General features: G+C 36.1%; 1 protein-coding gene across 2 annotated transcripts in view; it reads right to left on the reverse strand.

Moving 5' to 3' along the window:
* INPP4B (inositol polyphosphate-4-phosphatase type II B) overlaps positions 1-16,838 on the reverse strand; it is an 830,315-nt gene that overhangs the window by 656,448 nt on the left and 157,029 nt on the right. The window lies entirely within an intron of this gene.

Below are 16,838 nucleotides of genomic sequence, written 5' to 3' on the forward strand. Positions count from 1 at the left end.
CCCATTTTTTTTTAATTTTATTTTGTTTTTTTTTTCAGTGTCCCAAGATTCATTGTTTATGCACCACACCCAGTGCTCATTGCAATACGTGTCCTCCTTAATACCCACCACCAGGCTCACCTAACCCCCCAACCCGTCCCCTCCAAAACCCTCAGTTGTTTCTCAGAGTCCAGAGTGTCTCATGGTACATATATATCCCCCTCTGATTTCCCCCAACTCACTTCTCCTCTCCATCTCCCAGTGTCCTCCATGTTATTCCTTATGCTCCGCAAGTAAGTGAAACCATATGATAACTGACTCTCTGTGCTTGATTTATTTCACTCAGCATAATCTCCTCCAGTCCCATCCATGTTGATACAAAAGTTGGGTATTCATCCTTTTTGCTTGGCTCTTTACACAGTGAGTCTTAATCATATTATGATAAGTTTGGATTAACTCTCTTACTGATTTTCAGTTTTTTGACTACACATGGCAAGGCAGAAATTCCAAATGTAAGGGAGAGATTATGTTTCTGAAAGTTTCAACGCAAGTGCTCAGATGTGGTCGACAGGCATGCAGAAACTGTGTGCAATAGTTCTGAGGGGAAAACTTTTGTTTTAACTGCTGTCCATAATCATGATTTTTAAATCATGAGTCAAGACCTTAGAGAAGGTTATAAAATCAATTTAGTCAGTACTTTGAAAAGAAATTATATAGGCGAATAGAAAATAAAGTGCATAACGTTGGGAGAAGGCGGGGTGGGGTTATGGACATTGGGGAGGGTATGTGCTTTGGTGAGTGCTGTGAAGTGTGTAAACCTGGCGATTCACAGACCTGTGCCCCTGGGGATAAAAATACATGTTTATAAAAAATAAAAAATTTAAAAAAAAGAAAAGAAAGTGCATAACACATATAAAAAAGTAGTAATTATGTCATATAAATATGTATATTGGTATGTGTATGCATGTACAGTAGATTACAGTATAAATGTATTTTTTACTGTGGTAAAAATCGTGGTTATATATATATATATATATATTTTTTTTTTTTTTTTGGACTCACTAATTTGTGTTTTACAAGCTTCAAAAATGAATAATCTAGGGGAGCCTGGGTGGCTCAGTGGGTTAAAGCCTCTGCCTTCGACTCAGGTCATGATCCCACCGTCCTGGGATCAAGCCCCACATCGGGCTCTCTGCTCAGCAGGGAGCCTGCTTCCTCCTCTCTCTCTGCCTGCCTCTCTGCCTACTTGTGATCTCTGTCTGTCAAATAAATAAATAAAATATTTTTTAAAAATGAATAATCTATATTCCTCTGTATATGCCTTTTTTATTTCCCAATCTCAATCTGGTATTTCTGCTTCAGCAAACTCACCAAAATAGCTCTTAATAATGTCACTGATGGCTTTCAACTTATCAGATTGGAAGTAACCTCCTTCAGATACATTCATAACTGAATTCTGGGCAGTGTTGAATGTTGTTCATATCTCTTTCTTAAAATTTGCATTGGCTTTGGCATGTGTGACATCTTTTTCTATACGATCCTTCTGCTCTTTCCCCAGTGTTTCCCTCAAAGTTTTATTTTCTGGTTCTTTCACTCAGTATTCCCCTGAAATGCTTGCATTTCTGCAGACAAAGCATAGGTCTCAGAGATGCCACACACACACACACACTGAGACTGAACTTTTTCTCTGCCACTTATCACCTCTAATACTACTTCCTTGGTCCTGTTTACTACCACCTCTTGCCTAGATTATAGCAATAGCCTAATCATTGGTCTCCTCTTCTGACTATGCTCAAAGAGTGGCCAGAGTAACCCTTGTAAAAGGAAAGTCAGACCATCTCATTGATTTGATCAGAACCATTCACTGGCCCTGTGACCTCCTTCAGGTCTTTGCTCAAATAGCATCTTCATAGTGAAGAGCTCCAAGCCTCTCTCCTTAAACATATAATTTTACTGCCACTACAAAATGCCCTGTCCCCCTCTCTTGCTTTACTTTTCTCCAAACCCCTTGTATAAAATACTATACAGTTACTTATTTTGTTTACTGTCTGTCTCCTCTTATTTGGATATAAGATCCAGAAAGATAAGGAGGTCTGTTTCATAGAATACTACATCCCCAGAATCCAGGATTGGTGTCCCATATAGGAGACCAATAATATTTACTGAAAGAATGAGTGACCAACATCAATCATGCATTCTTGTGATAATGACAGGCCTCAGAGTACACATAGGTTGTGTAATTTCCACACTATGTACTATGTAGTTCTATGTGTAATGTGATTTTAAAGAGAGCTTTTAGCTATTAAGCAAAAAATAAGAAATATTTCCAGAAGTTGCCTGAAATTCATAGCTAGGTTTTTTGTTTGTTTGTTTGTTTGTTTTTTGTTTTTAGTATCATGTTATGTTAGTCACCATACAGTGCATCATTAGTTTTTGATGTAGTGTTCCATGGTTCATTGTTTGGATATAACACCCAGTGCTCCATGCAATCCATAATCAGGTCTTAATCCTATGTTAGCAATGTTCCTTCTGGCTTACCCTATAAGTCAAAGATACCTATATATGACCCTGGTTAAACAGATAATACAGATAATGTGTTAGGGATGCTGATTTTGGGTCTTTCTTTTTTGTCTACTTCATCATACACATAAGTACTTCTATTGGCCTAAAGAGTGTGAAATACTCAATTTCCTTCCTTTATTTTCTTTCCAATAACCCATAATTATGGAATAAAAAGGGAAAAATGCTAAAAATTCTTCCCCCCATGAATTATAACCAGATCACAACCTTAGTTTTTTTATTCACTGCTATTGCTATTTAAAATATATTTGCTCCTGTAAAAGCACTAAGTGAGCCATTAAGACTTTTCCCTTAATAATAAGTACTTTTTCCCTCCATAGAGAGACAAAAAGAAAAAGTCAATTTAATCTTCTCTACTCTCCTAGTTTATTCCCTTTTAATTTTCACAAACTCACAACTCTGTCACTTAGCTATTACTATTATCCCCATTAAACAGAAGAGAAATTAAGCATGAGACTAGAAAGTTTGTTCAAGGTCATGTAGGTGTCAGGTGGAAGAGTTATGATCTGACTCTGAGATCTAAGGCATGGAAAGATATGTGCTTTATGGGACACAAGATATATCTTGAGAAATGTGATTGATTGTCAGCATGACTGACAGGTGTCTAGCTTAGAAGACTAGGTGAATGATGATTCTTCCAACAACCTGTAGGATGAAGTTTAGAGCACAAGTTTATCAGATCAGTTTGGGTGTAAGTTTGAGATATCTGTGGGAAGATAATTTTGAAGCTCAGAACTGTGTCCAGGCCTGGAGATATAAATAGGGAACTCAAAAGCATTTGGACAGAATTCAAAATTATGGAGACCAATAAGTTCACTCAGGAAGAGTTCACTATGCTTGGCTAATAGAAAATAACAGGTTATCTGAGAAAGAGGCATTTTACCAGAATGAGAGAGTAAATGGAAGATTGTTATAGGCCAAAGAGTGATGGTTTTGGGGGAAGTAGATTACAGTGAACGTAATCTACTCTTCTGAGAATCAATTCAACACTATCTAGAACTCATTCAAGGGAAGGAAGTAATTCAAAACTATCTGTAAGTCACAGGAGCTGTTAAAACTTTCTTCAGCTGATCATCTCCCCTTTGACACCTTCTAAAATGGACCTTTCCAGAAAGGTCTGAAAGTCTCATGTTGTAGGAAAGTCTCATGTCGTAGGAAAGACCTTGCCAGAGATGGCTGGCCATCCTCTAATTCCTCAGGAATCCTCCGGAGATAGCCCTCTGTAGGAAACACTCCATGTTATGGCCCCTTCCATCCTATCAGTGTCTTGGAATCCAGTTTTTTGAGGCAAGATAGTCTGTATGGATGGATACTAATAGCAAAAGTGTTACTCTTATTAGGTGACTTCTGTGTGGAAATAAGTCCTCTTGGGGATTCATATTTTATTCTAAAGCAGGATTTCACAAAGTGTGCTTCCCTAAAGCCTAGTACTATTGGATGCAATCAGTATTACATAAAAATATGCTAAAATATAAAAGGTTCCTTGTTACACTCATTTTAGGAAATGCTGGGCTATAAACAAAGTTTAAGAAGTTTCTTTACAGCAGGATTTTCAGAGACTAATATTCTACCATACATCATAAAACTACTGGAGAGACATAAAATTCGGCATTTTCTGAAATTACCTGATTACAGGACTTTTTAAAAAAGTTATCAAATGGGTCAGAAATCTAGGCAGATATCTTCCTACGGGGATAATGCTAATGGTGGGTATTTTAGGCAATGTGGCAAATTAATTAGAGATCAAAATCAACACCACTGTAACCATACCATGTATCGCCCTATTGGAGCAGTCATTTTTTTCCACTTTACCCGCTTTCAACTCTCTCCTCACAACATGACATTAATTTGGTCACAATCACTTTTAATGGGAATAGACCTTTGCTTTAGAGTTTAAGTGTTTGTTTCCCCTTTTGATCAACAAAATTCTATGGACTGCATAAAAAATGGGATTGGGGTTTGTGGTGTTTTTTCTTTCACAGTGTACATAATAACTGAGTAAAAATGAGATAAAGCTGATGAATAAACGTCATCATTGATATTATTTCCCTGCTTCTACTTGCTTTTATTTTCTTTTATAGCTTGCAAGCTCAGTTATTACAAGGAAAATCAATAAACAAGCTTTCAAGGAAACTTATAACCAGGGAGAATAAAGACCCTTTTGCCTTGAAGTTATTCTTTTTCTTTTTTAAGGAGTAATATCCGCTCCACAGCCAGAGTTCACTTTCAAGTCAACAGAAGCCCTGTGTGTTCATGAGGTCTCTCTGCTGAGAGAACAGAGCCCCCAAGTATTTTCAGAGGGATATCTTTTGTTACTAGGATAACTTCTGTGAATTGAATTGTTCCCAAATTCAGGCAGGATTGTAAAAAGGGAACCAGTGTAGCCAAGAAAATAAAACATTGTCCACAAATTGAAGGACGGGGAAAGAAGGTAAGTAAGGCTACACAAAGCAGCCTTTTCATGTGAATGTAAATGAAACGTAACTTTATTAAGGGAGCTGGGATTCTTACCTCTGTCCTCTCCTGGAGTTATACCTAGGAAATAGAGACTAGATCCTTTAGAATTCTGTTCTAGGTCAAAAGATTTTTGTCATTGCATGACAGTATGTAAAGGAGATGACCTTGGACCACATGTTCAAGTTGCAAATCAAAGCAGCGCCCTTCAAAACAACACAGTGAGATGATAGAAATGCTCTATAACTTTGTGTTGCTTAACATGTTAGCTAGTGATTACACATAAATACTGAACGCTTGAAATGTGGTTAGTATAGCTAAAGAAGTGAATTGCCAATATTACTTAATTTTAATGAATCCAAATTTAAGTAATTCCATGTGCCTAGTTGTCACCATATTAGACAGCATAGCACTGGAGAATGAGGGCTGAATTTATTAGGTCAGGAGACCCAGCCATTTAGTAAGGACATAGAGAAACATGGATATCACCAAACCATGTCTCCTGGTCATTTCCTTCCAAGCAAAGTTACACCACAAAGCCAATGGCAAGAGTCAATAAAAATTGTCTGTGTCTACTTGGAAAATCAGAGTGAGTTTAAATAAAAAATCAGAATGAGTTTAAAGAAAGTCATGGGTAAAAGTGGAATGGCAGTCATTGGTAGAAGGAGAGTTTGACATGTGTCTTAGTAAGACAAGAGAATCCTCAGAAAAATATATGCACATCCATGTTCATTGCAACATTATTTGCAATAGCCAAGACATAGAAACAACTTAAATTTCCATTAACAGATGAACAGATAAAAATTGTGGCATATTTATACACATTGGAATATTCTTCACCCTTTAAAAAAAAGAATGAACTCTTGTTATTTGCACAATCTAGATGGACTTTGAAGGCATTAGCTAAATGCAATAAGTCAGAGAGAGAAAAACAAATATTATATGATCTTACTTATATTTAGAATCTTAAAAAAAAATGAGCTCATAGATACAGAGAACAAATTGGTGGCTGCAAGAGGCAGGAGTTGGGGGTGGGTGGGTAAAGGGGATCAAAAGGTACAAACTTCCAGGCATGAAATAAATAAATCATGAGAACATAATATACAGCACGGTGACTATAGTTAATAATACTGTACTGCATACTTGGAAGTTGCTAAAGAGTAAATCTTCAAAGTTCTCATCACACACACACACACACACACACTCTATTATTATGTGTTTGTGACAGATATTAATTAGACTCGTGTTGATCATTTACCAATACATAAAAATATCAAGTCATGGGGCATCTGAATGGCTTAGTCAGTGAAATGTCTGACTCTTGATTTCAGCTCAGATCACGATCTCAGGTTTGTGAGATAAAACCCCATGTCAGGCTCCATGACAGAGCCTGCTTAAGATTCTCTTTCTACCTCTCCCTCTGTCCTGTCCCCACTCATGCTCACTCTTAAAAAAAAAAAAAAATCATCACTACTTGAAATTAATGTAATGTTTTAGGTCAATTATACCTCAATGAAAAGAGAAAAAGAAAAGAAATAAAAGAGAATCCTAAAAAAAGTTACAGGATAAGAGTGTAACTATATGTGATTGTCTAACAAATTACCCCACAATTTAGTGGTTTAAACAAATAACATATTTTTATTCATGAATCTGCAACTTGGGTGGGGCCCATGGGAAGATAGTGCATCTCTGTTCCAGTTAGCATTGCCCGAATTGTCCGAAGGCTGGGAGCTGGAATCATGTGAAGGATTGTCCCCACACAGGGCTGGAGATAATGGTGACTACTGACTGTTGAACCATCAGCCAGAACACTTTAAAAATGGCTACACCATGAGGTCTGGGCTTTTAGCACAATGTGGTAACTGGATTCCAAATACAAGTGTCCAGAAAGAGTTTTGTACCCTCTTTATGGCCTAGCTCTAGATGTCCCATAGCATTGCTTCTGTAGGACTCTGATCATCAGAGAAGACACAAACTCAATCAGGTGGAAAGAGTCTTCACCTTTTGATAAGGGGTGCCGAGGAGGTACACAGGAAATGCTCCTAAGACTAGATATATTGCTGTAGCCATTTTTTTGCAAAATAATCCATCATTTTTTAATAAAATAGTTTAGGCTTCAAGTAATAGAGGCCTTAGTCAAACTAGATTAACAACAAAATAGAAACTTACTGTTTTAAGGAACTAGTTAGCTTAACGTTTCAAGTATGGCTGCATCTAGTGGCCCAAATTACATAATTTCATCTTTCTCCTACATGCTAATCATTCTGTTTCTTGCCTCTTTTGTCTCTTGTCTCTGTCTCTCTGTCTCTCTTTTTTTCTGCTATCTCAGTGTCTTCTCCAAATAGCAGAACTAAAGATTACTGGTGATGCTAAGTCAACATTCTGACAGTTTTTGAACCTAAAGGAAGTATTTTTCTTGTATACCAAGTCTCACAGAAGGACTGTGATTAATTTGTTCAGGTCCCATGCCCACCCCTTGTCCAATCCTGGGATCTGGAAAATGAAGCTGAATTTTAAGCCAGGTAAATTTTACCTAGAAGCAAGTAATTTAATCTCACTGAACTGCCATTTTCTCACAGGTAAAAAGCAGATTCTGATAGATTGATGGCAAAACTTACTCCAGTTTTCCCCTTTTCTGTATGCAAACAACTGCAATGTGATTCTGTGGCCTCTTTCATCCAATGGTGAAGTCTATTTTCCTATCCTTGGATTCCACACTAAGCTGGAGATTTAGATTTGTCCAATAGAAGGTGGTTGATATAACTTTGTGCCAGTTCTAAGCATAGACCTAAAAATCTCTTACGTATTTTGCAATTTGTCTCTCAGAACCCTGATACTACCAGGAGAAAAAGCTCAGTTTGGACTGTTGAGGAACGAATGATCAAGTAGAGCAAGCTGAGTCAGCCTCGTTCTCCCAGCCAAAGTCAGAAACACATAGGACAGCTCAGCCAAGATTAGTAAAACCAACCCACAGCTGACTTCAGCTGTCTGAGGATACATGAGCAAACCCAGCTAAGATCACCCAATCTGGAGTCCGTTCCCATGAGTTCTGCTCCTTGTGTGTGAGTTCCACAGTTTTATTATGACAAATATGCAACAGTGATACCATTAGTCCCTAAATCTTAGTATTCTGTTTAAAACAGTGTCTGACCTCAAAAAAGTAGTCAATAAATATTTGCTATTATTATTATCCATAACCTGCCAGTACCACACAGAATTTGAGTGTGGTAGTTTCCTAAAGAAGAAAAAGTTTCCCAAACTAAACTCTAAAAAAAAAAAAAAAATTAAAAATGAGGTATCTACCACATGCTGCACGAGGTCTAATAAGGACAGAATATTGATCTATTAAATTTTTAGCAATTTAATAAATTTAAAAGAAAAAGTAAGCATATCATAATGGGAAGCACATCACTTACTGTCAGTGAAGTAAAAGTAGATGATCTCCAATGTCCTTCACACATTCTGTGTAAATTTCTAATATCTGATATATGCCCAGCTATCATATCATCAATTAGATCAAATAGCAAGCTTCTTCCTTGCAAAATGGATGTTAACATTTTTTATATGATTAATTGCTGTTGTTAGCAATATTTATACTTTTCTAAAAATTAGGACAAGAGTAATTTTATCTCTCCTAACATTTTTTAAACACAATAATTATGTCTGACACAATTTTCAATAGTAAACTTTAAAAGAATAAATGCATTCGCTCCAAGAAAGTATATCTATATATTACCTTTACAAATACTGACCCACATGCCTCTGAGCTTCATCTGTCAGTGTGAGTACTTGTACTGGGGGGAGGGGCTGTTCTTTCATAGTCACCCTTCTCACTCTCTCTCTCTTAGGTAAGTCACACACCCAGTTACAGAACTTCAACAGAACTCCGTGGCAGTTTACAGACTCCACTTTAACTTGTAAATTCTCTTGTGAACCCAATTCGGTATTTCCATTTCTCTTTGACTTTTGTACTCATGTATTCTGCTATTTCTTTTCTCTATAGGTCTTAACGTGAATTGCTGCCTCCCTGTTCATCACCCACAACATACATGTATGCTAAGTGATGGTTCAATGTAAATAAAGCTCCTAGTTCTGTTCCACAATGTAACAAAAGCAGGATAAGCAGTAATCATCGCCAATTTCATTGTTACCTTTATTTTCTAATTTTGTCTTTGCAATAACCCTAGGTATGGTTATGTAAGTCTTATTATCCTATTTACTGATTATGAGTACCAAGAGAATAAGATGTGTAGGTCACCAAATATGAAAGTACAGGTAGGATAACAGGTACAGCTATATCCACACACCAGTAAGATTAATAATGACTGTGTGAAGAATAATCAGTTTGAGACTAAATTTTGTGAAAGCAAATTTTCAGATTAATGTGACAAAATTAATATTTAATGTATATTAAGCACTTACTATATTCCAATAGCTATTGTAAAAGTAATGTTGTAAGTTGATACTAGCATTAACTCAATTATTTAAGTACTTTTTTCATGGTTTTGTACAGGAAACCAATATGAGACTCTGTGGGTTAAAGAGCTTGCATTCGGTCTAGTAGCAGTAAGCTAATAAATCACCAACAGGCGATTTGAATATAGATCATCTGGTTCCCACAAGTGTCTCTGTTACCCTCTTCTGTCTCTGAAATGAAGAATAAGAAGTTAGGAGAGAGGAGAGAAGGTAATGGTAAATGAAAATTTATCAAGGTAGAAATAAGTAAATCATACACAGGCTGGATCATTCCTCGTGTATGGGTTATGAGACAACATCTGGGTGAAGAATCAGGTGGAAATGAGGTTGGGAATGTTTATGATGCAGCTACAGAAAAGTGGCCCTTGATGATCAGGTTGAGGTATTTGAGCATCTGCAATGGCCTGAAGGTAACCTTTTCAAGGTTATTTAAAAATCATTTGATACTTGATCAACTCATCACCTGAGTTCTAATTCATGACTAAAATCCAGCAGATTAGTTTGAATCATTCTGCTAATGTGAATCTGATTTGACCAGATATTAACCGCATTATTTAAAATGATGTTAGGATCTATTGAACATTGGCCAGCACTACAATTGTCTTATTAATTTCTGGAAAAAAAAAACATTTGAGGTCATCTTACCTGGTGTTTCAAGAAGTAAACAATTTATGTATTATAATTCATGGAAAACATATATATATTTTTTTTCTAGGTTGTTTTCCTTGTCTACTGGTGAGCAAACATCTATCAGAATCTTTGGCATCTATCAAAGTGTTCTGAGTGTCTTATAACAACAGAACACAGATCCAAGAAAGTTTAGACATGACTAAATAAACAGCACACAGATGTGGATGCTGAAAAATTAATACCACACAACCTGATGAGCTGTAGTACCAAAATGCTTCTGCAAAAACAGAATAAATAAACCCAAGCACAAATACTCATGCAATCATGGCATAAATGAATCATAAAACATTGAAGCAGAAGTTTAGAGATCTGGCATCAAATACAATGTCTGACAAACTACTCAGCTGCACACATTGTTCTTCATGTCATCTCATTGGTAGAGAGAACGTTGGAAGTAAAAGGAACTGGTTACATGTCAACAGAAACCGTTTAAAAAATAATTTCAAGATATTTTATGTTTGTAATCCTCCTCATAACTCAAAAACTGCCTCTTAAATTTTCAGAATAGGTACTTACTATTCTCAGATAAGATGTTCTAATAGAGTACCAATTTGTTGTTGTCATTAAGAATTAAGGCCACAGGAACCCTGGGAGGTTGCTGCTGACATCTAGTGGCATAATTTTTTAAATGCCAAATGCATTAAAAATATATAACTAGAGAGAGAAAGGGACAAACGTACATAAAAATGCACTTGCAAAGTCTAGTGGACATCCCATGTCATAAATTATTTGCCTCTGCCCACAATACTCTGTTTGCAATGAATTGTTCCCCTTCTAAAGTAATGTTAGCACCACAAAACCAAAGAAATGAAAACTAACGCACATGCTAAAGCCTTAAAGGAACCAATTCCCTCAAAGTTCTTAGTTCTCTACTGGGAAGTACCAATTCCCAGACAGCCCTGACTCCCAAAAGCCCTGCTCCAACCCCAACAGTCATTAATTTCATCTCCACTTTCTAAATAACAATCGCCCTTTCCACACCTAGTATTTAGGTACTTTTAGGATCCTAGCCTAAAGAAAATACTGTGAAGCAGAGAATATTTTATTTCAGACTGCATATATGCAAACATACACACACATTCAAAATGGCCACAAACTTCTTAGTCATGAGGTTCAACAATTATTGCAAACTTAAAAATAGCTTTCAGGGACAGCTTTAATGGCTTCCAAGCATCAACATGAATAATGATGTATAAAAAAAAAAAAAACACAGAAAAAAACTGAACTTGGAAAAAATAATAAGGTGCATAGAGCATGCTTCTATAAGCATGTAAAGAGATTTGTTTTGTAGTCTCTATATGTGTGTATGTATGTATGTATGTATATATGTATGTAAGGTGTGCATATGTGTATGTGAGTAGACCAAGAGACTCTCAAGTTTTGCATGTATCCCCACTCCAAACTAGAACACTGATGAATATAGTAGGTAAACACTGATTTAATGAATGAATACATAAATGAATGAGGGGGCAAATTACAATACAACTTTTTTTGCTATTGGTTCTAATGTGAGATACGCTATAGGTATTGTCTTTATAAGGCAGGGTTTTGCTTGTGGGCAAGTGCCTTAGCTGTGTGGCTCAGGTTAGAATTTTCTTCCACGACATGTGTGCATAGTGGCAAAAGCTAATGGGTGATAGAATTGGGCAATCTTTCCTTGGTGAAGAGAATGTTTCAATAGTGAAAAATTGTTTTCTTTATAAGTTAATGTATTTGAATTTAGATTTTATTCTCATTGAAAAGATGTGATAAGAGGACAGTAGGTTCTCAAGGCAATCTTAAATAATACATAGCTAATTTAATACATAGCTAATAACATAGCTAATAAAATAACACATAGCTAATTTAACATAGCTAAATTATAACTCTCATAGTACAAAGCACTCTTTTAGCCTTTAAATATTACTTTAGTGGAAATCATGGTGATACAAGGAGTTCACTCATTCAAAGTTTGTGTGCTTCACTCAAAGTGGGCATAAAAATGGATGGCAAAAGAATCTTCTTTACATTCATATTAAAGGAAAGAAATCCCATGTCTGTGTCTGTACCTATATATAATAAAATGATACTTGTACACATGCACATATACACACCTTTATACATAAGAACTAATAGTAGCAATCCATGCAAATCAGTGACAGTGCAGCATCTAGATGACTTTACCAAGAGAATATGGGTTAAGGGAAAGAAATAGTTGTAGTGTTAGGAGGAATTCAGAAGGTCTTAAAGAGAAGTTTTAAGGTTATGTAGGCTTAGGAATAAGGGAGAAAGATTGGGCATTCAGGGTGGAGTATTCAGCTTAAAGAAAGACAAGAATGTTTAGGATAAGAGGGATAGTAAGAGAGAGACAAAGGAAGAAATGCAGGCAGGGGATTGATGGAAGAGCTTGAATATTATTTGCAGGACTTGATTTTAGACAGTAACATGCCTTATAGTGTTGGGAGTTTTTAAACAGGTTTTTAAAAGATGGAGTACCCCACAGATTCTATTCCTCAGAGGAATAAAACATAACAAGAACTTTTCAAATGACAAAAACCACAGAAGCCAAAAAAATTATCTAAAGCTATCATAATAGCTCTTTGTCACGTAAATCGTCTTTTTTAAGAATTACTTTTTAATCACTTCTGTAAGAAAATGCTCTGTGATCTCTTCTCTGACTTGCACTTTAAGCACTCTTTGGGAGCATATTTTGCCTGATGCTACATCTATATTCCTGCATAGCATTATATGTATCACACACAGCACCTAATTCAGGCAATGTGACTATTATCACACCTCTTATCACATGCCATAGACATATTTCTACTTCTCCTTTAAATTCACAGCCATTAACTTACTAATCAACCCGCAAGTTTTGATGATTTACTTTCCACTGTTACTTTAGGGTAGGTATGTAATAAATAATAAAAAATATAAGTAATGCAGTAAGCTCTTAAAATATCACAAGATTTTCACACTTTTAAACCTCAACAGAGGTTTAACATCTGCATCTCCTACAGCCTGTATAATAAACTACAGTGAAACACATAACTAAACAATTTATTTACAGTTTATTTATTAGCGTTCTTGAACTTAAGCAACATACACTAACCTTATGATACAGTTTATTTTCAATTCTTAAAACCATTTGTACTAAGTTTAGATCTTAACCTAGTGTACATCAAAAAAAAAATGCCAAATCCTTAATATCTCATTACAGTTACCTACAGTTAAATATATGTGAGGAAAAAAACTTGATATTCTTACATAATAAAAATAAATTACAGACATGAAATATTCTTAATGAAATTCTATTTCCAGGACATATAAAACATATGTAAAAACAGCCTCTATGTTTGTACATAATCTTTCTATGGATGTATAGAAGGATATTTTGACCTGACTAGTTGAAGTTGCTTCTCTCTTTGAATGACAAAATTCAGAATACTGTGACTAAATCACTCCCTGTAAAAGAGTCAAATGCAGAACTTTTAAGTATCTTCCCATGCAAAAGTGCACGCTATTCAAACAGCTTGATCCCTAAGCTCCATTGTCATAGTTAATCTTACACAAAAGTGTGTTAGTTTTCAACTGGGAAAACTGAATGGTCCAATTTGTCTAAAAATAACACCTTCACTACTGTGTCTTAAACTTCTGTATTCTTACTAGGAGGCCAGCATTACCTTGATAACAAAACCAGATAAAGACTCCACTAAAGGGGTGCCTGGGTGGCTCAGTCAGTTGAGCATCTGCCGTCAGCTCTGGTCATGGTCCCAGAGTCCTGGGATGGAGCCCTGTATCAGGCTTCCTGCTCAGCAGAAAGCCTGTTACTCCCTCTCCCTCTGCCTGTCTCTCTGTCTATTTGTGCTCTCTCTCTATCTCTCTGTCGAATAAATAAAATCTTAAAAAAAGAGACTCCAAAAAAAAAGAGAACTACAGACCAATATCCCTTATGAACATGGATACAAAAATTCTCAATAAGACACCAGTAAAACAAACTCAACAGCACATTAAAGATTGAAATTTAAGTGTCTATATTCCATCTGAGATAATAAATATTGAGCATCAATAATTAGCACTCTCTTGTATTAATAGGGATTTTTTATAAGATGGCAGACACCCCTATTTCAATGAATTGAAAGGTCTAACTTAGAGAGATGATGATGTGAACACCATTTTCTCCACCCCAAATACTCTTCCACATTCCACTCCCAACCTGCATATAAACACATACATGCTAAAGCATAAGCTCTTTGAGCTCTTTGAGAATTCTGTCAGACCAAAGTACTTGGGCTCTAGAGTATACAGAACTGTTTCTTTATTTTCATGTTGAGGAGAAGTGGGTTTTGTTACTATGTGTACACAATTCTGAAAACTCTACCATGTTAATGGAAATATCCCTCCTTCTACCTTTCTTTCTTTTACTACATTCAGCTCAAAATAAGTTTATCCATCTCTTACATACATAAAATAAAAGGTTAGTAAAATTGAGTATTAGCATATACAGACCTCTAAAAAAAGAAAAATACCACACAAAATACCACAATTGATCAGATGCATCCTGGATAGTCCTGATGAGGGAGCAGGAGGCTGGCTGAGGACACAGCAAAAGCTGGCGCCTTGCACCCCCTCTTCACCTGCTCCCCTCCATATGTGTGGCATTCCTCAGGCACCCATGACTGCCATAAAACGATAAATGGTTAACTTGCAGGGATCGCAATCCTGCAGAACAGGAATCTCCCTTGCTCTACAAGATGTCCTAGAGACCTAAACAGGGAGGTTACCTTATCAATAGCACAAATTTCCAGAGGCAAATAACTTGGTTCCTGAAGCCCTAATGTCCCCCTCCCACCATAAACTGGAGGAGATTGGGGTAGAAAGGAATGTAAATGATGGCCGGATCATAATGCCCCACCAAGAATCTCCCAATTATCTTGATGTTAATGCCTGACCTAAAGACGACAATTGATCAGGCCATAAGGGCAAAGACTCCCCCCCCCCCCCGGCACCTTGTAGGCCCTCCCTAACATGTGAGAACTCTGTTGAAACCTCCCATCCCTTCACCACCTCCCCCAACCGTGGGGTATATAACATGCCCACCCTCACAACCCGCAGCAGCAGCTCTTCCTGCCCACGGGTCCTGTCCCCGTGCTTTAATAAACCACCATTTTGCACCAATGACGTCTTAGGAATTCTTTCTTTAGTCGTCGGCTCCAAACCTCCTCACCCCACCGAACCTGACTTAGGTTCTGGGACTTCATCAGTCCGTGCTCTCTTTATCCTTTATTTTCATTCTAAAGCTCATAGATCCTTGACCCTCATTATTGGTTTCATCTCATTCGGTCTTTTTTTCTTTCCCCTCTCTTTACTGGGTCATTCATCAATTTACCCTCAATAAACACTTTACCACCACTTATCTCCCTATGCCTATATCATATAGCTCAGCTTCACCCTCTTGCACATATGGTCCAGGTAGTTCTCATTATGTCTCTCTTTGGTGAATCACAGTTAATAGTTCAATGCAATTTGCAAAATTGCAAATTTTGGCTTTAGCTACTGTATAAAATCTGGTTTTATACAGTAAATATATGCAAAAGGCAACCCTCAATTGATGTCATTAACCATTTTTAAGATATTTTGTAGTTTGAATTAACATTTTAGTATAGATAAAACTTGAATAGAGGGCCCACAATTCAAAATCCCCTTTAGGGGAGAAAAGCTGCTTCCCTAAGGGGTTTATACATCTTTTGAAGAACTAACTGGAAGTCAGAAATAAGTAGAAACACCCCAATTTGCAATTCAGCCTAAATTTTTATTCAACTGCAAATTAAAGTTCAGAAGCAACTTTTCTGCTAATGTCTATTAAATTTAAATGCTACCTTTATTTCAGCACTCATTTGTTTTTAGGAATTCAATGATTTGTCAAAAATAAAACTCAATTAATTCCAATTACTATGCAGCCTAATGTACATTTCAATAATTCTATTATTTGTGTTCACATACATACAGTAATACCCTATCTTCACAGCTGTATGAATAGAAAGTATTGCGAGATGCGTCCAGTTCCCATCACAATTTTAAGTAAGCTTTAGAAACACTTCTATAAAAAACTATTTTGAGATAACAGTTTTATCCATAAAACATACACACATTATTTATCTGCATCTATAACCACACTTCATTTACATATACATGTCATTAAAATATTTGCATGAGTGTTCATATTCTTAGGCCAACATATGTAAATAAATCACATAGCAATTTGAAAATTTAGCAACTAAATAGGCAATCTGTTAAGTATAATCAGACATGCTATTCAGCAACTGTATGATATAATTCAATCTTCCAAAGAAAATATATGTTTTGCATGAGGGTGCCTTTATAAAAGCTTGATGAAGTTTTCTAGGAATTTGTACTGAAATTTTCACATATTCAAAAAATAAAAGGTAAAGCCATCTGACTAATGCTTAAATGAAAGGAAAATCTCATCACTGTAACCTGATTTAGAATCTAATTGTCTTATTGTCTATCATTTGTAAATATGATACACTAATTGGGGCTATTTCCAAAGAGAATGCAATCTTCTCATCAAGATCCTATTCACATATTAACATAAATGAAATAAAAGTATAATAAAGTTAACCATTATCTATAACGTTTGATAAGCTATATATATTAAA

This window comes from Mustela putorius, unplaced genomic scaffold (genome assembly GCF_011764305.1).
Source record: "Mustela putorius furo isolate JIRA1106 unplaced genomic scaffold, ASM1176430v1.1 tig00000083_pilon_pilon_pilon, whole genome shotgun sequence".
Lineage (NCBI taxonomy): Eukaryota > Metazoa > Chordata > Mammalia > Carnivora > Mustelidae > Mustela > Mustela putorius.